General features: G+C 42.2%; 1 protein-coding gene and 1 pseudogene across 1 annotated transcript in view; one reads left to right on the plus strand and one right to left on the minus strand.

The window, feature by feature from the left end:
- Positions 1-25,822, plus strand: part of MYO1D (myosin ID) — a 337,803-nt gene that overhangs the window by 211,898 nt on the left and 100,083 nt on the right. The gene's annotated exons all lie outside the window — the stretch shown is intronic.
- Positions 4,242-5,196, minus strand: LOC112392892 (40S ribosomal protein S24 pseudogene; annotated as a pseudogene).

Consider the following 25,822-nt stretch of genomic DNA (forward strand, 5'->3'; position numbering starts at 1 on the left):
AGGGCTGGGGGGAAAAAAAAAAAAAAAAAAAAAAAAAAGATTATATTCTGCCTGTGTGCCCATTGACAGTTACATGTGTTGCAGATATCTTCTCCGGCTCTGGGACTTGCCTTTTCATTCTTTCAACATTTTTCATGTTGACATAGTTTATCAGTTTTTTCCTTTAAGGTTGATGCTTTTTTATTTTTGTTTAAGAAATCATTCCCTATCCCAAGGTCGCGAAGATATTCTCATCTGCTGTATCCTATAAGCTTTATCACTGTGCCTTTCACATTGACATCTTACAGTCCACCTAGAATTGATTTTTGTGTATATGCGAGGCAACAGCCCAGGGTTTATTTTTTTCCCGTATGGGTAAACAGTTGAAAAGACCATCTTTCCCCCATTGCTCTTCAATCCCACATTTGTCCTGAATCAAGTGTGTCCATATGTCTCTTCCTAGTTTCTCTACTCTGTTCTATTGGTCTATTGTCTATCTTTGTGCCAAAGACAGTTCTAATTACTGTTGGGCAAAGATTTTATGAACTCTAAAATTATAAATTTCCAAAATCTCTCCCTTCAGTTTCACCCTCCTCCCAGCATAATGTTCTTGTTAGCTATATCCAGATGAAGGAAAAGAGAGCTGGGGATGCTGGTAAAGCCAATCCTAGCAGAAGGGACAGCTTGCTGTTCACCCATTTTCTTTGTCAAAAAGTCAGATTCCTTTAGGAGTCAGTCAGTTTCAGAAATGAATAAAGTTCACACCCATCAAGGGGCAGCCACCACTCCACTGTAATCCATTGTGACCACGCCAGAGTCTAGTATGCCAAACCTTTGGATTCACCTAGAAAAAAAGCTGAAGTCTGTAGTATATGTAAGATCTCCTGATTGTTAAATGCCGTGTGAGCCAAACAGAACACGTCTTGTAAGCCGTATTCAGCCCACAGGGCACCAGTTTGCTGCTCCTATTAAAACAGGTCTTTACCGTGGAGAATGGACTTGGAGACACGGGGAGAGGGAAGGGTGAGCTGTGACAAAGTGAGAGAGAGGCATGGACATATATACACTACCAAACGTAGAATAGACAGCTATGGGAAGCAGCCGCATAGCACAGGGAGATCAGCTCGGTGCTTTGTGACCACCTAGAGGGGTGGGATAGGGAGGGTGGGAGGGAGGGAGACACAAGAGGGAGGGGATATGGGGATATATGTATACGTATAGCTGATTCACTTTGTTATACAGCAGAAACTAACACAACATTGTAAAGCAATTATACTCCGATGAAGATGTTAAAAAAAAGGCCTTTACCTATTTGTTACTCTTAAATGAGCTATAACCATATTCCTTGGCCTCCTCCCTGCCAACCTTTAAAAATTCTAAAATCTGTGGTATGTTTGATTCTAGATTTTACGTATCAATAGTAGAAACAAACACTAACCACTTCTCACTTATAGAAAGCTATAACTGGGTGTGAGCTTTAGAAGAGTATATTTTCTACTTCAGTTAGCCAGGAAGGAAAGGAAATCTTTGATATAGGTGTATTTCCAACCTTTAGAACCTTCTACCCCTTCAGAGTTCACTGCTAATTCTCTTCTTCTGACTTTTTATTATAAAATTTTTCAAATGTACAGAGAAGTTGAAAGGATATTACAGGGAGCACCCATATGCCCTCCACCTAGATTAGGTATTTAATTTACTTTTTGGCATATTTGTTTTCTCTCTCTCATGACACTTCACCACTAAAATGCTCCCGTGTGGGGCTTCCCTGGTGGCACAGTGGTTGAGAGTCCGCCTGCCGATGCAGGGGACGCGGGTTCGTACCCCAGTCCGGGAGGGTCCCACATGCCGCGGAGCGGCTGGGCCCGTGAGCCGTGGCCTCTGGGCCTGCGCGTCCGGAGCCTGTGCTCCGCAGCGGGAGGGGCCACGGCGGTGAGAGACCCGCGTACCGCAAAAATAAAATAAAATGAAATGCTCCCGTGTGCATTCTCCTAAGAATAAGGACATCTTCCTTCATAACCACAATACCATTTTCATATCTAAGAAAATTAATAATATTTCCATAATATTTAATATAACACATAATCATTATCCATCATGTGTTATACAACTCGTATTCAAATTTCCTCAGTTCAAAGAATGTCTTTTATACCCATTTTTTTTAAATCCCATCTAGGTTCATATTTTGAATTTGGTAGTTACATCTCTTTTAGTCCCAAACTGTATCTCTACGCACACACCCGTTCTTTCATGATAGTGACTTTTTAAAACAGCATTACTGAGGTATAATTTACTGTTACAGGCTGAAATGTATTCCTTCAAAATTCATTTGTTGAAGTCCTAACCCCCAGTACTTCAGAATGTGACTGTGTTTGGTGACAGAATCTCTAAAGAGGTAATTAGGTTAAAATGAGAGCATTAGGGTGGGCCCTGATCCACTATGACTGGTGTCCTTATAAGAAGAGGAGATTAGGACACAGACACATACAGAGGAAAGATCATGTGAGGACACAGGTTGAGACAGACATCCGCAAGCAAGGAGAGAGGCCTCAGAAGGACCCAGCCTTGACCACACTTTGGTCTCGGACTTCCAGCCTCCAGAACTGTGAGGAAATAGATTTCTGTTGTTTAAGCTACCTGGTCTGGTACTTTGTTATGGCAGCCCTGGCAAACTAATACATTTAGAGTACTTACCCCAAAATTCACCCATTGTAAGGTACAGTTCCGTTACTTTTAGTAAGCTTATGCAGTTGTACAAACGTGACATAATTCCAGTTTTGGAACATTTCCGTCACTCCAGAAAGTTCTCTCATGCTCATTTGCCGTAAATCCCCACTCCCAACGTCAGCCCTAGATAATCACTGATCTTTCTGTCTCTATACTTTTACCTTTTCTAGAAATTTCATGCGCACAGAATTAAACAGTAGATATTGTTTTGTGTCTGGCTTCCTTTACTCAGCATAATGTTTTTGAGGTTCATCCATGTCCATATATCACTGGTCCTTTCGTTTCACTGCTGAGTAATATTCCATTGCGTGGATCTACTATATTTCATTTCTCTCTTCACCAGTTGATGGACATTTGGCTGCTACGTATGTTCTCATACGAGACTTTACATGACCATGTGTTTTCATTTCTCGTGGGTGGCTATGTATGAATGGAATTATTCCATATGGCATTTGTTTACCTTTGTAAGAAACTAGCAAACTGTTTTCCAAAGTGGATGCTCCATTTTACCTTCCCTTCAGTATGAGACTTCTGGTTTCTCCACATCCTCACTAACACTTGGTATGTATGACGTTGAGTTGTTTTTTGTTTTTTTTTAAGGGACAATACTTTATTTATTTATTTATTTATTCATTTTTATTTATTTTTTTTGCGGTACGCGGGCCTCTCACTGTTGTGGCCTCTCCCGTTGGGGAGCACAGGCTCCGGACGCGCAGGCTCAGCGGCCATTGCTCATGGGCCCAGCCGCTCCACGGCATGTGGGATCTTCCCGGACCGGGGCACGAACCCGTGTCCCCTGCATCGGCAGGCGGACTCTCAACCACTGTGCCACCACTTTTAAGGGACAATACTTTATTTATTTATTTATTTATTTTTATTTATTTTTTTTGCGGTACGCGGGCCTCTCACCGCTGTATCCTCTCCTGTTGCGGAGCACAGGCTCCGGACGCGCAGGCCCAGCGGCCATGAACACTGAGTTTTTAAAGAGTCCAGCACTGGTCTCGTCTGGATTTGTCTGATTGTTTCCTCATGGTTCATGTAACTTACTCTCCTAGTCCCTGTATTTCCTATAAACTGGAAGTTAAATCAGGAGATGTTAATTTTGTTTCAATAGTACACTTCCACATACTTCAGATTATACCTTGCATCTCAACAAAGAAGGCACACATACAGCAAACTCTGCCTTGTGGATCACCTTTGGAAAATGTTTCATTGTAGCCAAGCTATTATTATGTTGCCCTCACTGCAGCCTAAATTTCTAACTGCTTGTAGAACAGATCCCATGTTTTCCTGTGAACAATTAGAATTTAGCCTAAGAAACTAAGATAAATATTGCCATCAAGTATTTACCTATTAATAAGTTGCCCATCAGTAACAATACCTGTTATTTTCAGTTTCTTTTCCCAGTCTCTTTTTATAACAAAATTCTTCCACTGCTTTGCTGTTTGATAGTTCTTTTTTTTTTAAGTTTTCACAGTTTATGAATCCTCTGATTTAAAATCTGCACAATTACAGCAGATAAAGTCACTACATAATCTTTACTCCTTCTTTCTGTCAGCACCATCAGTGACCTTTACAGTCCCCCTGACTTTGTTCATTCTGTTCTTGTGTTCCTTTCACTGTTTTCTTGAAGTCTTTTTCTTCTCATACAGGCCATGTCTTGCAAGTCTGTGTATGGCTTTATTTTTCTTTGCATCATCCGAGGAATCGGAAATCACACCAAAGCCATTTATCTTGCCACCACCGAAATGGTTCCGAATCCAAACACAAAGATGACACCTAGTGTAGTCTTGTACATTTTGTCTGGTCTTTCCCAAATTTCTTAGATACTGTTGCCGTTCCAGGATGAAGGACATCAGTGACCATTTGTTTCCGTAGTTGGTTGGTCATGAACTTCCTGGTCTAGATAGTTACTGTGTCATTCCTAATGGTGGTTGATCCTCAGGCAGCCAGGGAGGAAAACCTGGATACTTCTTATGTGTTTCTACAACTATTCTCTCTCTTCCCCAAACCTCTGGCAACCACTGATCATTTTACTGTCTCTATAGTGGTGCCTTTTCTAGAATATCATATAGTTGGAATCATACAGTATGTAGCGCTTTCATTCTGGCTTCTTTCAGTTAGCAATAAGTATTTAAGGCTTTTATATGCCTTTTTGTGACCTGATAGCTTATTCTTTTTATTGCTGAATAATAGTCCGTTGTATGGATGTGCCATAGTTTGTTTATCCATTTGCCTATTGAAACATCTCGGTTGCTTCCAGTTTGGGGCAATTATGAATACAGCTGCTAGAAACATTCTCATGCAGGTTTTCTTATGGACGTGAGTTTTCAAATCATTTGGGTAAATACCTTCAAGTGCAGTTTTAGCTCCTGTGATAAGGCCAAATTTGGCTTTATAAGAACTACCAAACTGTCTTCCAAAGTGACTGTCATTTCTGCAGTCCCGCCAGCAACGATCAAGAGTTCTGTTACTTCTTATCCTCACCAGCATCTGCTATTACCAGTTTCTTTTTTTTTTAATTTTAGGCATTCTAACAGGTGTGTAGTGGTATCACGTATTTTTCTTTTTTCTTTTCTTTTTTTTTTTTGGTGCGGTACGCGGGCCTCTCACTGTTACGGCCTCTCCCGTTGCGGAGCACAGGCTCCGGACACGCAGGCTCAGCGGCCATGGCTCACGGGCCCAGCCGCTCCACGGCACGTGGGATCCTCCCGGACCGGGGCACGAACCCGCGTCCCCTGCCTCGGCAGGCGGACTCTCAACCACTGCGCCACCAGGGAAGCCCTCACGTATTTTTCTATTACCCTAAATTATATAACCCAGCCCACACTGGGGTCTCAGTCAATCTTTAGTTACAAGAATCATCTCTCCCCTCTCTGTGGTCAGTTGGTTTGTATTCAGGAGATAATGACTGATCTTGACATAAGCCTAAGCAAAATATAATTAAAAGATAAATTTGAGACCTTTTTTTTCCCTTCCATTAGCAAAAATTCTTCAATCAATTTATCATTTAGCCATGGTTCCAGGCACTCTTCACAGGAAAGATAAAAATGGGAAACCGTGAAAGGTTTTTGAGAATACCCTCACAAATGGCATGGTCAACTAACTGTACATAGCAATCTGAGGACGAAACACTCAAGTTACAGGTGACCCCTTTATTTATTTATTTTTTTTTCAGGTGACCCCTTTATTAACTACAGAGTGGCTTTCTAGGTACAAATGCTGCATAGTTAGTTAGGTTAGGAATCGGTGTTATTGTCAAATTAGCATCATCCCCCTTGAGTCACTCTCGACACTATATTTGTAAATGGTAATATCGAAAGAAAGCATTAATTCCAAAACAGTTGTCAAGAAAGTTTAAAATTTATACAGGGTCGGGGGCAGTGGGATCAGAATCCAAATGTTTTGCAAAGCAGGGAGACTCGTGGTAGCTGCAGCTTGATGCAGAGAACAAAGGCAAGAAGTAGCCCGTACAGTTAGCCACGTTGTGTGCAAAACTCTGGTCACAACCTCTTTAACTCCGTGTATCATCCTAGAGATCACTATAAATCAGTGGGGAAAATTGCACCCCATGGCTGTGGCACATTGCTCGAATCAATGCACTGCTGTCCCTGCCTTTCGAGTTCCTGTGGGCATGGCCTCCCCCCAGCCGGCGCTCAGGGTGCTGATTGCCAAGACTGAGTTTAATTTGCGTAAACATGAAATCTGTTCACCGGTTTCGAGGGAGACCGCATAAACTGAAACATTTAACCTGACCTCAGCTGGAGCTCCTCTCACCCTTTTGTCGGGGGAACTGTGTTGGTTTTGCCCACAGTTGATGGGTTGGTTTGAAAAATACTTGAATCTGCCCTTGAATGCTATTTGATATAGTCCCTTTTTATCAGTATGGGCTTGATGGCTAAGGAAGCAGCCAATTAATTTACACAAATACCTCCTTTAGTTCTATGGAGAATACGAAGCAAGCGGGCGGGCTAGAGAAGAGAGACAATTATCTGAAAGGGTGCGACTGTTTTGTAGAGGTAAATGGATTGTAATTCTGCCAGGCATCGTGCTTTATTACTCTATCTGACAGTGACTGGCTAGAAAGATACTGTTTCATTTGGAAGATAGATTGTCCTTGTAATACGTTACAGGGCTGAATCCTGCTAAAAATCCATCCGCCTGCTGGCTTTGCTCCCCATCACCATTGCTAAAGCACCCTGCCCTCGTGGCATTGTCCCAGGAGAAGATGTTTCCATGGTAATCTCAATGGAGGCAGTCAGCTGACGTCTGGCACCGCCTGAGCTGGTGCGCGCCAGCCTTCTCCTCTCTCACTCCTCCCTCGAGCCTTTAAACTATATTTATTAGTCCTCTTTAATGGAAAGTATATAACCTCTTAATGTCAGACACTGAGTGCACTCGGGTTAATTTATTTATTTGGGTAGCAAGCTTACTACCTTCCTAATTAATTCTCGGCAGTTCCTGCAAGCTGTATTATTTTGAATATCTTGTGCAAACGTTTATATTTTTGCCTGTTACAACAAAGAGCATTGCTTAGCAATATTGGGTATTTGGAAACCTCCGTTCTTAGAAAAAAAGCAATGTCTATATTAAAGAAGAATTTTAAAAGATAAAGATGTTAGGGTTTCAGTTTAATTTTTCAAGAATCTTTTCTTGCTCTGATGCTGTGGCAACGAAATGGTCCACTGTCCTTGTAATTTCTTTTAGCACTCCATTATTTTATGATTGGATTTGAGTGAGCCACGTGGTTTTAAAATACTTCTAAGAAATGTGACATCTAGCCGTGTTATCTCATTTTTCTTTAAAATAAGAGAAGAAAGTCGGAATTTCAGAGCTAACCTGAAATTGATTGTTTTCCTGACATGTGTTTGGAAGTAAATGCCTTTTGCTGTACCGGTTAGAGACCACCACTTAATGCTAAACCATACTAAATGAGCAAACTGACTTACAGTGTCAAAAGTCAGTGCTTTGGGACAGGAGGTAGAGTCCATTTTGATTAGTACTGTGTGTGGAAATTCAATTACAAATGTAAAAGATGTATCAAAGCGGGGTCTGAAAGTGACAGTCATTAGAACCAATGCATGACTCCTTTGAAAAGCTATCTCTTTAAAGAAACACAAAGCCTTTTTAAAAATAAAGCATAAGAAAATTAGTATGACACCCCCTCATTTATCCAGAGGTCAGATTGCTAGAAACAAGATCCTTTTAAAACAAAGCCCTGAATGGAGGCGTGCCCATAAAAGATCTGTGCGTTTGCAGAAACAGACGTCACTAACCTTGCAGTAATAGGTTTCCTTTTACACAGCTGTCTTATGAGAGCTCTCTTTTCCGCAGTCAGCCTTTTTGAACACCTACTATGTGCTGTGCATTTGCCAGGCACTAGCAGTGGACTGTCACTCAGTCTGCCCACAGGCCCGCGGGAGAGGCAGAGAAGCAAACCAGCCCGCCCGACACAGGCCTGTGGCAGCTGTATAGGTACAGATGACTGTACCTTCCTCTCCAGGGGAAACTGTCGCTCAGCAAGGTAAGGTAATGGCCCAAGGTCACAAAGCTCACAGGCAGTGGCACCTGGCTTCCGTTAGACCCTGGAGCCCTCAGAATCGCAACCCTGATGGTAACCTCCTATCACCGCCTCCCATTTTATGATGAATAACGCATACAACTCAGATCCTATTTTAAGAAGAGGAAAGAAATAGAACTAACGTTAGTCATATGCCCAGTGTCAGGCATTTATTAGGAGACTTTTTTCTCTTATAAATTAATTAATTTATTAATTTATTTATTTTTGGCTGTGTTGGGTCTTTGTTGCTGCGCACAGGCAGCTACTCTTCGTTGCGGTGCGCGGGCTTCTCATGGCGGTGGCTTCTCTTGTTGCGGAGCACGGGCTCTAGGCGCACGGGCTTCAGTAGTTGTGGCACTCAGGCTCAGTAGTTGTGGCTTGTGAGCTTAGTTGCTCCGTGGCATGTGGGATCTTCCCGGACCAGGGCTCGGACCTGTGTCCCCTGCATTGGCAAGCGGATTCTTAACCACTGCGCCACCTATTAGGAGATTTGAATATACTGTGTCTCCATCTTTATAGGAATTCTGTGCAGGAAGCTAAGTATCATTTATCAGTGAATCACTTGAGTTTCCAAGTACGGTACTGATGAAAATGGAGTTTACCTCCCGCCCCAAAGCCCTGACTTTCGACATTATAACTGGATTTGCTTAGTACCGTTTACCATAAGCAGTCGTCTCTAACCGTTACAATTCCCAGAGGTATTGGTCACTAGTGTAGGATTTCAGTACAGATTTTCAGACACCAGAGCCCCAAAGCCCTAGTGAGCCATAATGCCAAGCACCTTCTGGCTTAGTTGAGTGTGTTGCTCTCTTTTTTTCTCTCCCCCCCATTCTCCTTGTTTATTTAGGTCTTTCTTACAATATTAATTGCTTCCTAAAATATTTCTTCGTAACCTTTTGAGGATAAGTGACTTGTAGGCCTTGGGGATCCCGCAGGAAATGACATAATCAAGACAAGAGCTCGTGTACCAGCCCTGTTCTACCTGTCAAGGACTCTCAAGGTGTGGTGCGTTAGGGTCCAAAAAGAAAAAGGAAAAGGAAGCCTTTTGCTTCATTTCCTTTGGAGAAAAAAAAAAACAGCACTTGGAATCGAGCTGCCACATTGTACTTCCATTTGCACAGCTGTTTCTCTCTTAATTGCAACCCTGTCTTTTCCAAGAATAAACACGTAGGAAAAGGTACCATAGTCTCAGGCCAGAAAAAAATTTGGTGCTTTCACTGCTAACCTGATACTTAGGAGATTTGAATTTGATTTCATTTAGTTTCCACTTTTCAAGCCCGAATCAAAAATGTTTGTAGCTTCTAACTCGGGGGTTCTCGACCTTGGCCGCACGTTGGAATAGCTTGGGGAGTTTTTTAAAAATTCTGATACCCAGGCCACATCCCAGATCAATGAAATTGAGTCTCTGTGGGTAGGCACCGGCATGTTTTAAAGCTCCCTAGTGTGCAACCAGGGAGGTGATCCACTGATCTAACTATTCTGTTAACCAAATTTATTCACTTTTGTCGTTCTAGCTATTTCTTGGAATCATCTGTTGAAAGTTGGACTTGCCCCCAGATTCAGTTCTGCCATTAGATTTTTCTCACCTGTGTGTGTGTGTTTGCGTGTGTGTGCAAGCACACGGGCACATGCACACATACGTGGGAAAGTGACAGGGAGAGAGTGTGTGTTTTCTGGAAAGCCTTGGGATCCTGTGATCTGTATCAAAAATTAAATCTTCTTGAAGGTACTGACTGTGGTTTCATGTTTGCAGATGGTCTCATCGGCAGATCTTCCTTCAACAAGAGTAGTAGAGATAATCACTTTATGTTTGCTGACTTTCATCCCTTGTGATGGACGTCACCATACACTGTCTCACTTGATCCTCCCCACAACACTGGGAGGCAGTCCTGCACGGGTCCTGAGCTCTTAGGTATTAAATAAATGAGCTTAGTTCTTTGTTACTGGTTGAGGTTCAGAGCAAACGTTCTCTACACTGAATTATTATAGCAAAGTTCTAATGTACTACAGGGAGAATCTGATTTTCTGACATAACAGACCGAAAAAAAGATTTTATTTTATTGGAATTATATCTAAATAAAGACGTCTTTACAATGTGTCGGGGATGGAGATACATCAGGCAGGGTAGGTAGAGTGGACAAGTTCAGGATCCCTTCTCCTGACATTGCTAGATTACTTCTTTGGCTTCTGTGCACGGAACAGTCGCTTTGCTCCATGGGAAGCCTCCTCCCGTGTCTGCCCTTACTCCCCTTCTCCTCCATCCCTTACCATTTCACGAAGCCTGTTGAATTGTAAAAATATCTCATGTTGCATTTAAAGACTATTATGCTGTAAATGGTAAAGGACAAAAGAAGAGTCACATCCTGGTGGGCAATGTCTGGCAAACACAGGCCTTAGGATATGTGGAAGCATGTGGGTAGTTGTTGCGTTTATGCCCCATTTTAACAATAGCACCCACCCCAGTGGAGTGTTGAGGTGAGGCCTGAAATGAGCTGCATGTAAACAAGTCTGAAGTAATGCATGTGAAGTCCTTATCATAGTCCTTGTCACATAGTAAAACGCTCAGTAATTATCAGCTCTTAAACCCCTTGCAGACCGGCAGTCCCAGTGCCTGAGGACAGCAGAGGGGTGGGATAAAGTCAGCCCTCAGCATCCTCACTGTTTATTCTGTCCTCTTGCTTGTCCTTCTGCCTGGAGTGTTCTCCTCCCAGATAACTGCCTGGCTCCCTCACTTCATTCAGCTCTCTGCCCCGGATAACCTCCAACGGGTTGTCTAGAAGCATCCATCCTATCCCTCTCTACACCTTTGTACTGCTACTATATTCCTCCTCATAGACCCTGTCACCACTGTCACCTTATACAGTTGTTTACGCTCTGGCTCCCCCTACTCCCTATTAAAATACAGACTCCATGAGAGAAGAGCTGTGGCCATATAGTAGGTGCTTAATAAATGGGTATTGATGAATGCACTGGAGGGGTCAGGACTGGTGACAGGGAAGGCAGAGGCTGCTGCTATAATCCTGTTAAGAAATTACAAGGGCCTGGGCTTCCCTGGTGGCACAGTGGTTGAGAATCTGCCTGCCAGTGCAGGGGACACGGGTTCGAGCCCCGGTCCAGGAATATCCCACATGCCACGGAGCAACTCAGCCCGTGCGCCACAACTACTGAGCCTGTGCTCTGGAGCCTGCGAGCCACAACTACTGAGCCCTCAAGTCACAACTACTGAAGCCTGCACGATTGGAGCCCGTGCTCCGCAGCAGGAGAGAGGCCACCGCAATGAGAGGCCCGCGCACCGCAACGAAGAGTTAGCCCCCACTCACCGCAGCTAGAGAAAGCGCACGCACAGCAGTGAAGACCCAACGCAGCCAAAAACAATAAATAAAAATAAAATAAATAAACTTTAAAATATATATTTAAAAAAAAGGAAATTACAAGGGCCTAAACTCAAGCAAGGACATTTAAAGGGGTCAAGGGATCTGGATTCAAGAGCTATTTAAGTGGTAGAAGGCCTTGGGCATCGAGAGGAAAGGGTCTAGACTCATAGGTTTCTTTCTTGAACAACTTGGGTAGGCGGTGATGGTTACTCACCAAGATGGGAAATGTAGTGGGGCCGGGGGGGGGAAGCAGAGATGTGGTAGGAGAGGGTGGAAATAAATTCAGTCCTAAATGGATTTCATTTGAGGAGTCTGAGGAAAAATGGAGAGGCCCGCTAGACAATTAACTGTCTAGAGAATAATCCAGAATAGAGACAGATTTGGAAGCCATGAGTGGGTGGTAGCTTAAACCATGAGTGTGGATAAGAGCATCCAGAGAGGGTGAGGAGAGAAAGGGGAAATTACCAGGAGAATAGGGCTTTTAAGGCTACGATGAAGGGTAGGGCTTTGATAAAGAGGAACACATGGGAACCATCAGAGTTTCCTGAGCAAAGAGTGCCCTTCGACCTCATCTGTACCTTTCAGTTTTTGTCCTCCACACATGCAATAAATTGTGATCATCTGCCTACTGCGGCACTGCGGCACTGCGCTAGGTGCTAGAAAGAAAGAGGAAGGAGACTGCCTCTGCTTATCGTTCAGTGGGTGAGGCGAACAGATACAGACATCACCGCAGGACAACTCCTTACGCGCTAAAACAGAGCAGCATGAATTGCTGAGAGAGTGTGGAGGAAGGGTGGACATGGTTTCTCAGACAAGGAAGAGTTTCAGGGATTCATAAGTATACACAAACACTTGTGCACTTTTCTGTACAGAGTACCTGTGGCTTTTTTGAGATTCTTAAAGGGATTTGTGAATGACGGCTTTTGGCAACGCAGAACGACAGATTTTAAGAGGCCTGCAGAGGTTTGTTGCTTAGGAAGCTAATCCTGACAACGTAACCAAGTTTGGACGAACTGGGAAGTGGCTGGTGAAATAACTACCATTCAGTAAATAGGCTTTGGGGCTTGGGACACGGTGCCACCGGTGGTGCTGAATTGAAATAGGGCCCCAAGAAACACAGTGGTTAAGGCAGGGCAATGAGTTTCATCTTGGTTAAGTCAAATATGTGGTCCCCATGGGCCCTCCATGGGACCCCTGTCTGAGTTTTCCCCAGACAGGCCAAATACCCATCTGGCACTGCAAGAAGTGTCTAAGCTGACGTTCACATTTGAGAATTGCCAGTATCTTAAGGAGAGGGAAACTTGCAGCCCCCTCTCCCACTAGGCCCACGTTGTCCACTCCTGCGATATATGCTGCTTGGCTGCCCAGCTGCACCATGAGCTCACTAAAGAGAAAGCCACACTTTCTAATGCATTCGCGTGCATGATCTAGAACAGAGAGCTGGGACTTCCAGTTCTGGACAAGATAGAATAGATGTGTGTCTCCCTATCCTCCTCGCCACATACAGCTAAAAGCCCTGGACATCATCTTATAAAACAAACGTTAAGGAGACTCTGAAAGGTGGAGAGAAAGTGAACTAGCTCTGGACTTTAAGACTTGAAAAGCAACATGGCAGTGAGCTCCTTGAGATTTCTTTTTGTCTCTGTACATCCCAGACTGCGTTGCTGGAGAAGCCCCCTATCCAGATGGACACAGACAAGAAAAGCTTGCTCTCTCTTGCCAAAGGACCAGGAAGTGGGCAGCCTATTTGACCACAAGCATTCTCTGGAAAAACACCTAGGAGGTTTGCAGGCCCCCCTAACTTCCATCAGCAAAGGCCTCATGGAAAGCCTGGACCTCTACCCTTGCCCGAAGTGAAGAGGTACCCTTCCCCGTCCCCACTGGGGTGGCATCAAAGAGGCCCAAAGGGGAGCCTGGACTTGCACCCCCCCACCCAGGGAAGGGGTGGTGTCCCTTCCCCTCTCCATAGAGTCAGGGGAGGCCAGGGGAGGGGCTAGCTTCCCACCGGCTCCTGGTGGCTCTAAGGTGCCTCTCATACTCCCCAGCAGGGTGGTATTGGGGAGCCCACGTGGGGCCTGGACTCCCACCCTGCAGTAAAGCATCGGTGCCTCCTTCCCCTACTGGTCCCTTTTTAGCAGAAGCCTGACAGAGTAAAAGATTTACATTAAATCCAGGGTCTCATAACATAATACCCAGAATGGCCAGGATGTGATCAAAAGTCACTCTTCATCCCTAAAATAGAGCAAAACTAGTCTACATGGATTCAACTTGCTGACAAACATAAGATAAGGAAAGGAAACCTAAAATTTTGAGGGAATAATCTCTGCATTGAGAGGATCATTAATTTGTAAGGTTAAAAAAAAATTCAATGGAAAGACCAATAAGGAAAGTAACTTAAGTTGGTATTTTAAGAGAGAAAAGAAAATAAATTCAAAATCATATAAAACTCGATTAGTAAAACAATTAGCTCTGTAAAATGGTAATTTGACTGTCTAAGATGAAGTTATGTAATGGTTTTACCTAAATCAATGGTTGTGTGTGATTAGAATCACTTGGGGAGGTTCTAAAAACTATAGTTGCCCAGCCCCATCCAAGACCAACTAAATCAGAGTAGCCCCACTGATTCTAACATGCAGCCGGGGTTGAGAACGTTGGCCTAAATGAACCATAGGGGATAAATAGAATATAAGTGGAGAAATTTTACAACTTTTGCGTAGTCAGAATAGACGTGATGGAGTTTGTGTACTAAATTTTGCGTGCTCTTTCTAAAGAAGGGCCCTCTTGGGCCATTTATCTTGCTTCATGCACGCTTGTGATGAATCCGATGATCTGGTCCCCAGCCCACGACGATAAATCTGAAGCAGTAATTAAAAGGGAGTCAGTCCCTCGCAGGCAGGCATATTGATGGTTGCAATATATGAAAACTGAAAGTACAGGAGGGCTCTGAGGAGATTTAGTTTAGTTCTACTAGATGGCTTGGTATTAAAAACTTGTTGGAGTGATTTCTTGAGCTGTCTCCTCAGAGCAGTCTTTTTGGAATTAAAGTTCAGTTTTTCAAGAAACTACCGAATACCGAGCTGCGAGACAAACCCTGGAACTCAAACTGCCAATAATCTAGGAGAGAGACCTCCAGTAGGCCTGTCTGAGATTTTTAGCGAAAAGAAAACAATTAGCCATGTGGCTGATACCCATGAACTGGCAGGTTCTAACCCCCTTTCTAGTAAGGAATTTGACACACTTAATCTAAATATGAAAAAGTCAAACTTGCGCGCCACAAATGAGGTACTTGCACCAAAAGGGAAAAATGTCTCAAACGTTTAAATTAATAAAGGAGGCTATGGCAGGCCCAGATTCCTAGGTAACTCTCTCTAAAGGAATTTGTATCGTAAAGTACAAAGTTCATTTGTGATGCGAACGTTACCTAGGTTGTAAATTTTCCTCTTGATGCTGCCCTTAATCCCTGTCAGGATGAGGAATATTTGGAAGAAACTGGAGTTGAATATGGACATGTCATGTATTCGGTGCAGTTAGATGGGTTGATACTGGAAGTCTATTGAAGAGTTTTGCTGAGTTGCTTTCATGAAGCTGTTAAAATCAAGGGTTGAAAGGCTTTATCGATAAATAGTAGCAACTTAGCCCTTTTGTCAGTCGATTACAGTGATTTGCATTGACCTGAATAATATTGATCAATAGTTCTAGGCTTATAACTAACTGCTTGTGCCTAAAGTCGATTAAACTGGCTTTAAGACAATTTTTTTGTTACTGCTCATGGCATGTATTTTGTAGAAAAGGGTCTGTTTCACCATTAGAATGTCATGTGCTTTAACACACACAGGCATGATTTTTGGAACATGTGGTCCGGGGAGTATGGTCATAGGAACGCCAGTAGCCCCGAAGATGCATCTGTTTTAAAGCACATTTACTAATTACTGTTCGCCATGACAACTCTGAATCCTTAAGAAAGTAAAAGAATACTTTTATAATGTTTAATGAAGCTGGAAAATATTTCTGAAAAAGAGTGTGTTCTTACATGTTCTTCCAACATGGTAACATTTTTTTTAAATGTTTTCTTGAAAGTGATTTTTGTTTGGAAAGGCATAAACTCTTAGTTATCCTGAACTATGCATTCTTTCCATGACACATTTACAAAATTAGGATTTCTCTATTTTCTGGTCACTATTGCTGCATAATAGTTTACCCCAAACTTACAGCCACCTCCTTTTTATTATGGTCATAGGTTCTTTTTTTTGTTGTTTTTTTTTTTTTGCGGTACGCAGGCCTCTCACTGTTGCGGCCTCTCCCATTGCAGAGCACAGGCTCCGGACGCGCAGGCTCGGCGGCCATGGCTCACGGGCCCAGCCGCTCCGCGGCATGTGGGATCTTCCCGGACCGGGGCACGAACCCGCGTCCCCTGCATCGGCAGGCGGACTCTCAACCACTGCGCCACCAGGGAAGCCCAGTCATAGGTTCTTTTAGGTCAGGAATTCAGAAAGGGCAAAGCAGATGGCTTGTCTCTGCTCTGCAATATCTGGGGCCTCAGCTGAGGAGACTGGAAGGTTGGGGGGTGACTCAAGGGCTGAGAGCTGGAATCATTTGAAGGCTCATTCACTCAGAAGACTGACACCTACCTGGGCTGGGAGGACTTGAAAACCGGGGCTACTGACTGGAGAGCCTTATGAGCCCTTTCGGAGATTCTTGGCTTCCTTATGGCATAGTGGCCGCAGGGTAATCAGGCTTCTTACGGGGGGCTTAGGGCGCAGAGCATGAGCGTCCCAGTGAACGAGGCAGAAGCTGCACCCCCTTTTTATGACCTAACCTCGGAAGTCACACAGCATCACCTCTTTGCATTTTATTGGTTAGAAGCAAGTACTATGATCAGCCCAGATTCAAGGGGAGGGAACAGAGACTCCCATCTCTCAATGGGAGGAATGTCAAAGGATTTATGAACAAGTTTTAAACCCTCCACAGTCTACCCCTTCGTCAAAAATTATTTTCATTACTCTGACATTCAAAATATACTCACCCCCACCCAAGATGCCCCAAAGTCTCATCCCCTGATGTCATCAGGTTCAGGGTTGTGGTCCAGGATCTCATCATGTAAGTCAGTTTAGATGCAGTTCCTCAACTAGAGTTCCTTCAATCTGAAGACCTGTGAAACTCAGGTCCTTAAAAGGACAAGTTATCTGCCCCACATACCCAACATACAATGGTGACACAGGGATGGGATACCCCACTAGACACTCCCCATTCCAAGAGATGGGAAATGGGAGGCACATAGTAGCCAAGGGCCATCTGTGTTTGAAACTAAGGAGCCTTCTTGGTCTGCTTCCTGCCCATCAAAGGTTGGGGGTCCAAAAGCCTCTGCACATTTTGTAATGTCTCTGTCCCTTTCAGTCCAACCTGATACAATTCCTTTGAAATCTTGGTGGACTTAACTATACATCAACTTATAATCCACTAAAACCACACCCACAAACCTCTGCAAGATAAGCTGTCCTGTACCTGGGGCTCCTTATGAGCTACTATGGGACAAGGTCCCTACGACTCTTAAGACCCCATTGTTTAATAGAGAAAGGCACGCCCTGAAGATCTTTAATCTGCCTGGAAGTTTCTATGCAACACTGCCTTAGATCTTTCTGAGGTTTTGACAGAGGATTTTACAGTCCCGCTCTGGACTTGATCATTGCCCTGAAACCGTTTCCCAATTTGAGAATCATTTGCCATCTGGAGAAGCTGGGAATAAGAAACAGTTTTATTTTCAAACCCAGCAAGTGCAGGCTGCTTTATATTTCCTCTAAATTTTGCATGAAAGCTGAACCGTTCTGTATTAAGATCATCTCTCTCCTCTCACATGTTTTCATAGACAGCAAGAAGCAGCCAGATGGCACTTCCAGTGTCCTGTCTAGAAATCCTTATCTAGATCATTGAATTTGTTAGGTACGTTTTCTGTTTTCTACCTTCCCATAGTCAACAGTGTTGTCAAATTTCCTGCCACTTTGTGTCAAGGGTCCCCTTTCCTCAAGCTTGAAATAATATTTTCCTTGCTTCCCTTCAGGCCCTTGTGACTACCTCCTTAAAGCCCATCGTGATTCCACCAGCAGGCTCCTCAAGGCTCTTCCAGCTGCCACCCACTCCCCAAAGCCAGTGTCAACTGTTTTAGTATTGTGTTACAGTAGCACCTCACTGCTTCCAAATTTTGATTCCAGTCAACTATCGCTGTGTACCCAACCACCCCAGACTTAGTGGAGTAAAATAAATGACCACTTTATTATTTTTTTTAATTTTTATTTTCTTTTGGAGTAGAGTTGATTCAATGATGTGTTAGTTACAGGTGTACAGCAAAGTGATTCAGTTATACCCATACAAGTATCCTTTCTTTTTCAGATTCTTTTCCCATTTAGGTTATTGCAGAATATTGAGCCCAGTTCCCTGTGCTATACAGTAGGTCCTTGTTGGTTATCTATTTTAAATATAGTAGTGTACCACCATTTTATTATGATCATGGATTCCGTGGGTCAGGCATTTGGAAAGGGCACAATGGGGCCAGTTCACCTTTGTTCCACAATACCTAGGGCTTTGGTTGGGAAGACACGAAAGCTGGCAGTTACTCAACAACTGAGGCTTGGGATCATTGGGACCCTCATATGCTCACTCTTCTGGCGCTGGGGCTGGGAGGGCTCATACCAGGACTGCTGACCAGAGGGTCAACCCTTGACCTCTCCGAGAGGCTTGAGATCCTCACAGCACAGTGACCTCAGGATAGAGCCACCCCCTACATAGTGGCTCAGGGCACAAGCATTGCTTCCAAATGATGAGGGATAAACTCTTATTTATCCCAAACTCTGCATTATTTCTATGACAGATCTGCTTCGCTAAGATCTCTGATTTATAGCTAGTTGGGCCAAGGAGAGAGAGGAAGAGAAGGAGGAAGAAAGAGGGAAAGGGAGAGGAGAAGGGAGATCGGGAGAGACAGATGAACAGAGAACAGAGAGACAAAGCAAGAAATAAAATCACCAGGCATCCTACAGAAAGTCGGAGCATCTGTCTTCCAAGCTTCTGAATGGAAAACAGAATGAACAGTATGTTCTCCATCGTCGAGCAGCCAAATCAATTTGTTAATTGAGATCAAAAGAGCATAAATATTATAACTCTGCCGTCAAACCAAAGAACTGAAGTAGGGAATAGAAAATCCCAAAGGCCAAGTGTATATACCACAATACAAGCAGATACCTGAAGAAATGAAATGATTTGCGTACAATTTTATGAAAGCTCTTTGTGTTTTAAGCACATCCTTGATTGGGGTGGGGGGCAGCCCCAAGTTAGTGAAGTCCCTTGGAGGTGTTTGCAGAGAGCACTAACCACAGAAGAGAAGAGATCCCCCAACTCAAGAAGACATGGAGTAGCTGCTTCCTGGGAGTAAGTCTGGAACAAGAAGGCCCCAGAGTGAAAACTAGGCAGGAAGCCCTGTAAAAAGGCATGCATTCTCCTCCCTGGTCAGACCTGGATGGCTTTAAAGGAGTTGATCACCATTATAAAAGATTAACTCTTTTCAAAGTCACAAGAGTTCAAGGGCTCGTGGCCTATTCCATTATTAGAGAATTTTGTCATAACGTATCAGGGCCTCTTCTCGTGATTCCCACATTCTCCAGAAGTCTTCAGTTTTTTGAAATTGTTGTTTGGGATCCTGGAATTTACTGCTAGCATTTTGAGGCCCCACAGTTTTCAGTGACAAAGCTTGTGCACACACGTACAGATGCAGACAGAGAAATAAAGATAGAATATGGAGCAAAAGAGACAGCAAGCACAATTTGAAAAGATACTTGCACCCCAATGTTCACTGCAGCACTATTTACAGTAGCCAAAACACGGAAGCAACCTAAATGTCCATCGACAGATGAATGGATAAAGAAGATGTGGTACATATATACAATGGAGTATTACTCGGCCATAAAAAAGAACGAAATAATGTCATTTGCAGCAACATGGATTGTCACACTGAGTGAAGTAAGTCAGACAGAGAAAAATATATCGCTTATATGTGGAATCTAAAAAAATGGTACAGATGAACTTATCTACAGTACAGAAATAGAGTCACAGATGTAGAACACAAACGTATGGTTACCAGGGGGAAAGAGGGGAGGAAATTAGGAGATTGGGATTGACATATGCATACTACTATATATAAAATAGATAACTAATAAGGACCTACTGTATAGCACAGGGAACTCTCCTCAATACTCTGTAATGACGTAAAAGAATTTTTACAAGAGTGAATATATGTTTTTAAAAAAGACAGCAAGCAAAATGACTTGTGGTTACAATGGACTTTGGGGAAGTATTAACCCTGTCCCTGTTCTTGTCCTGCAAAGTGAGGCTGAACCTAATCCAACAACTGTGGGTTTATAGCCTCAACATAATTTTTTTTTAATTATTGAAAACTGGAGATTAGAAACCAAGGATTATCTGTCATTAAGAGAAATCAAATGAAGTTAAATTCTATTGCAATGACTCTTACTATGAGAAGAAGATATAGGCCACCAAAAAGTAGTTTAAATTCCAAACCACCTATTTCAAGCAATTTGAATAAACCTATATTCTATTATTATCATATTTTAAATAGTTCCTTTAAGATTACCATTATAGCATTTGTCTGGTTTGTCACCTTCAAAGATTAACTATTTTCTTTGTAAAATTCTCATAATCCTAATGGTACAATTCATGAAAACAGAGAAAAGATAAAGAGAAAATTCAGTATTTTGTGAGTTTGTTCTTACTACCGTGGACCTCTGGCTTTCTAGGTCCAAGTAATGAGCTAATCTTTTTAGCTCTCAAAAGCTAAGTAAGCCAATTTGACTTACAAATATAGAGCTAAGTCTTAAAAAAGGACATTCAGAGGAAACTCTCTGTCATGTTGGTAATGTTCTGTATCTTGATTTGGGTGTCAAAAATCATCCACCTAAACACTTAAAAGTCTGTGAATTTTACTGTACGTAATTTATACCTCAATTTTTTAAATCCTGTTGGACTAATGGGTCAAGGTGTATGGAGTATTTTGGTGTGAGTAGGGTCATATGTTTTAATTTCCAGTTAATTCTTTTCTTACCTGCTATTTATAAAAATAGTAAAAGATAGACAGTATCTATTAACATACTTAGTCTCTGTCATTTAATTGTATTAAAAGGTCCAGGCCAAAGTCTCCATGCTCAAGTCATGATACTTGTTTCTAGTCCAGTAATAACTTTTCTACAGGGGAGGAAGTCTGTTCTCTCTTTTATCCACAATGCTTTGCTGCCAAAGATTACCAGTGGTTAGAAAAAAGTTAAAACTAATATTATAGGGTTGATATGATAATAAATACATTTGAGTATTTACCAACTTTCTATGGAGAGAGATACTGTTTTATTTTTACTTTTATTTATTTTTTTGTTGTTGCGGTATGCAGGCCTCTCACTGCTGTGGCTTCTCCCGTTGCGGAGCACAGGCTCCGGACGCGCAGGCTCAGCGGCCATGGCTCACGGGCCCAGCCGCTCCGCGGCACGTGGGATCTTCCCGGACCGGGGCACGAACCCATGTTCCCTGCATCGGCAGGCAGACTCCCAACCACTGCACCACCAGGGAAGCCCCGAGATACTGTTTTATATACCGTGGAATACTGTAAAATAAAAACAGTACAAGGACACAACTTCATACTTGCCTTGAAAAAGTGAAAGCTGTCAAGCAAGGAGATAATTCTAGTGGGACAAACACACAGATGACGCATAAATGTGACCTGTTAATCAGCTGAGCGATATGGATGCATTTCTTATTAGTGAACCATCCTTACACTTGTGAACCATATGCCCTCATGGTCATGGCGTATTAGCCTGCTGAATTGAGTTTGTTAATTATTTTGAGTATTTGCATCTGTCCTTGTGAGACTGGTCTCTAGGTGTGTGTGTGTGTGTGTGTGTGAAAGAGATCTTCATCAAGTTTTGCTACCAGGATTCAATGAAATGAATCGGGATGGTGTCTGTTTATGTTCTAGAGCATTTTCCATAGCGTAGGAATTACCTGGGACTTGATGGCCTATACTACCATCATCTGTGCCCAGGAACATTTAGGAGAGTGTTTCCTGCCAACATACAAAAAAATTCCCCTAGTTATGAATTGATTCTGATTATTTCATCTTTCTTTGAGTCAGTTTTTAGTAGTTTGTATTTTCCTGTAAGAGCATGCATTTCACAAATACTTAACTTATTAATAGGAAATTACAGATGTTATTCTCATAATTTCCAAAGACATCACACCTTTTCTTAAATCTCTTTCTCATTCCTCATGTTAGATATCTGTGTTTTTGCCTTGTTTTTTCCTGATTAGGCCCTGACAAGGATTTGGTTCTTTAGTGGTCTTTTCAAAGAACCAGCTCTTGGGTTTATCATCTCTATTGTTTTTCTCATTCATCGATTTCTGATTTTATCTTCACTAATTTTTACCTTGATAGACTTCTTTTGCTCTTTCTCTAGGTTTTTGGTATTTAATTTACTTCCTTTATTTCTTATTTAATAACAAAAGTATTTAAGGCAATGTGTTTTCTTTTGAATATAGCTTTGGCTGCATCCATGAATTTTTATGTAAAATTGTCTTTCTCATTAACTTCTTCATTGTCTGTAGTTGCAGCTATAATCCGGGAGTTGCCTAAAGAGATACTTCTTTTAAAAAATTCTCAGTGATAAGGTTGTGTTGTTAACCTTTATATAATTTCTAGTTTTACTGCACTATGATCAGGGTCAGTGCATATCCTACTTTTTGTAATTGGGGAGAGGAATGTTACTTTTGGCGCAATACATAATACATATGTGTAAGTGTTTCAGGGACCACAATACATGTGTGTAAAAATTCCATGTAACTGATAATCAAATACGTTGACTATTCAGCCACTCTCCACACTCATTTGCTTTTTGCCTGCTTGAACTGCCAACCACTGGGTCGTCCACTAAAATCACAACTTGGTCCATTTCTCTTGTATAAGAATAATTTTTGCTTTGTATGTTTCAGTACCATGTTATTCAGTGCATGGAGAAGGTGGTTTTGATTTTTTGCTATATTTTTGTCAATATAAAACGAAAAAGTTTTGTTTTTTGCCTTGGATTTTGCTTTGTCTGTTACTACTATTCCCATCCCTAGTTTCTTTCTGGTACGTCTTTGTCCATCCTTTCATTTTTGTTCTGTGTCTTTTTGTTTTAGACGCATCTTTTATAAACAGAGTATAGTTAAATTTCTTTTTTGACCTAATCCGTGACCCGTTTTCCTCCAATAAAAGAATTGTATCCCATTCACATTTCTTAGAGAAACGGACAAATTTTGTTTTCTTAAATTTGATTGTGTTATTTAAACGCTTTCCATTTTTAATACTTCTGTGCTATTTCCTTCTTTTTTTTTTCTAGTTGCTATGTTGTTCAAGTTTTATTTATTCTCTTTTTACTAACGATTAGAAAGTTATAACGTTCTTTTTACTTGTCCGGTTATGTTCACTATTTGATCCTCCATAGGAGGAGGGTCTAGGAGAATTGAGTTAGATTAGCATCAGAGATTGTACCTGCCCTGCTCAAAGCTTCAAAACCAAAGAAGAGGAAGGTTTAGATTTATCATAGCATAGAGATCTCACAGATTATGAAAAATAAGAAGGCAACTAGTAGGGGGAAGCCCTGATAAGGAGTTTCACTTTTGTTCAGAGAACTTACTTGTGTGTTCTGGCTGCCCGAAGATAACTGAGGTAGGATCCCTTCCCTAACTGATGTATTCGCATACAGTACCTCCCTTGGCATGGTACTTGTGTAAAGATTTTCAGATTTCGCTGGCATCTCTTCTCTTAGAGTGTAAAGATCCTTGAAGGCAGGGGGTTTTGCTTATTTATCTTTTTATACCTCTGAGTTGCTCCTATTTGATCCTTGCCACAATCTTATGAGGTAGATGAGGCACCTAGTAGGATCCTTATTTTGCAGAAAAGGAGACAGATGGCCTCCCCCAAAATCAAATGATTCGCTCAGGCTCACACGGCTGAATTGAGATGAACACGCAGGTCATCCCTTACTCCACTGCTTTTTCCCATCTAGCATCCTGTCTCCCAGAACACGAGAGACATCCTGGATGCTGTCTGTCCTGCCTTGGTGACAACAGGATCTTAATCTTTCATTATCTGTGCAGCAGAGGAAAGTAGGTGCTGTTTTCCCTCTTTTCTGCTGGGACTCTGGCATGCGCATAGGCCTGAGAGCACACGTGAAGAATTCCTATGCCCATCCAGGTGAAGCCACTCAGGCAGGGCGGAATAGGGAAGGGCAGGAAGGGAATTCCACACCCCGAGGTGGGAAGGTGGCTGAGAGAACAGTCATAGGCGCCTCTGCTCTAGCCCGACAGCATCCAGGAGGGGACCTTCTATCTGGATGGTTTCAGCATTCACTGCTGAATCGGTCCCTCTCCCCGGACCCCTGCAGCTGATGTTCCTGGGATATGCAGGCGGAGTTAGTGCTGTTAGAATTCTCATTTTATTAGGCTTTAATCAAGCTCTCCTGTGAAGTGCTACATAAATTTCATTTTGAATTTTGTATATAAAATAAATGAGAGAGAAGGATCATAGACGTAACATGTTTTTTTAAACGAAAATGATATTTTTAATTTACTCATAAAAATCATCTGGGAGTGGGGGAGGGAAGGACTGGGAGTTTGGGGTTAGCAGATGCAAACTATTATATAGAGAATAGATAAACAACAAGGTCCTACTGTATAGCACAGGGAACTATATTCAATATCCTGTGATAAACCATGATGGAAAAGAAATGAAAAAGAGTATATATATGTAGAACTAACTCACTTTGCTGTACAGCAGAAATTGACACAACACTGTAAATCAACTATACTTCAGTAAAATATTTTTAAAAGGAACTTTAAAAAAAGCCAGTGTACACCAAACCAAACCGAAAAACAAAAAAAAATCATCTAAGTGTCAGAAAGATTGATACATTCTCTTATCCATGGCCTCAGAAAACCCATGATCTAACGTAGGTTTGTGAAATGATTTCCAACTCCTTGAATATTTTCCCTTCTCTCCATTGAGCGCTGACCCTCGTATTCTTTAAAATCAACCTAAGAACTCACCTCCTATGAAAATTTATTTATGTGACATTTAGGGATACTTATTTTTACAGCTTACGTTCATTTGTACATGTTATTTGGAAAAGCCTACTGTGATAGAAAGAACATGGGTCTGGGTCAGTCTGCAGGCCTGAGTTCCAGTTTCAGGGTCTGCAAATCAGCTAACTTCTTTGAGCCTCAGTTTTCTTATCTGTAATATATGGGCATGAGACTAAATGATCTTCCAAACGTATGAACGGTTAAAGTGTTCTTCAGTTGTTGGGTATTTGTCTCTTCCACTCATCCAACTGGATCATGAATCCCCCTAGAACAGAGATTATACCTTCTGCATCTTTGGTACTTCCATCCCCACCCCCAGGCTGCCTGGTACTCTGCATTGCCCCCAGTGGGTATCTTGTCAATGCTGATTGCCAGACTGACAGCACCTGTGGCAGCCAGGAGGTGGCACTTTGGTATTTTCTGCAATAGAAGAACAAACCACTGAACAAGAAATCACTCGGGTTTCTGCTTTATTGACCAAGATAGATCTAGGGATCAAAATAACCAAGGAGCTATATATTTTTTTTAATTTGCGTATAAATAAATAAAATTGGCTTTTGGCAGTGGTGATTGTATACAGGTCTGTGCGTCTTAATACATGCACAGATTTCTGTAACCACCACCACAATGAGGATACAGAGTCATTCCATTACCCCCAAAAAACTCCTTTGTATCAGACTCCCCCTGACCCCAGTCCCTGACAACTATATTCTAGAATATCACATAAGTGGAGTCGTGTAGTAGGTAACCTTTTGAGACTGGCTGCTTTCACTCAGCGTAATGCCTTTGAAAATAAACCATAGTGATGCATATCAATAATTTGTATTATTCATTCCCTTTTATTGCTGAATAACATTCCATTGTATAGATGTATCACAGTTTGCTTATTCACCTATTGATGGATATTCTGGTGCTTTCCAGTTCGGGGCAGTTACGAATAGAGCTGCTGTAAACATTCATGTGTAAGTTTTTGTGTGAACATAAATTTTTATTTCTCTGGGATAAATGCCTAGGACCG

Source organism: Neophocaena asiaeorientalis, unplaced genomic scaffold (assembly GCF_003031525.2).
Source record: "Neophocaena asiaeorientalis asiaeorientalis breed wild unplaced genomic scaffold, Neophocaena_asiaeorientalis_V1.1 scaffold129, whole genome shotgun sequence".
Lineage (NCBI taxonomy): Eukaryota > Metazoa > Chordata > Mammalia > Artiodactyla > Phocoenidae > Neophocaena > Neophocaena asiaeorientalis.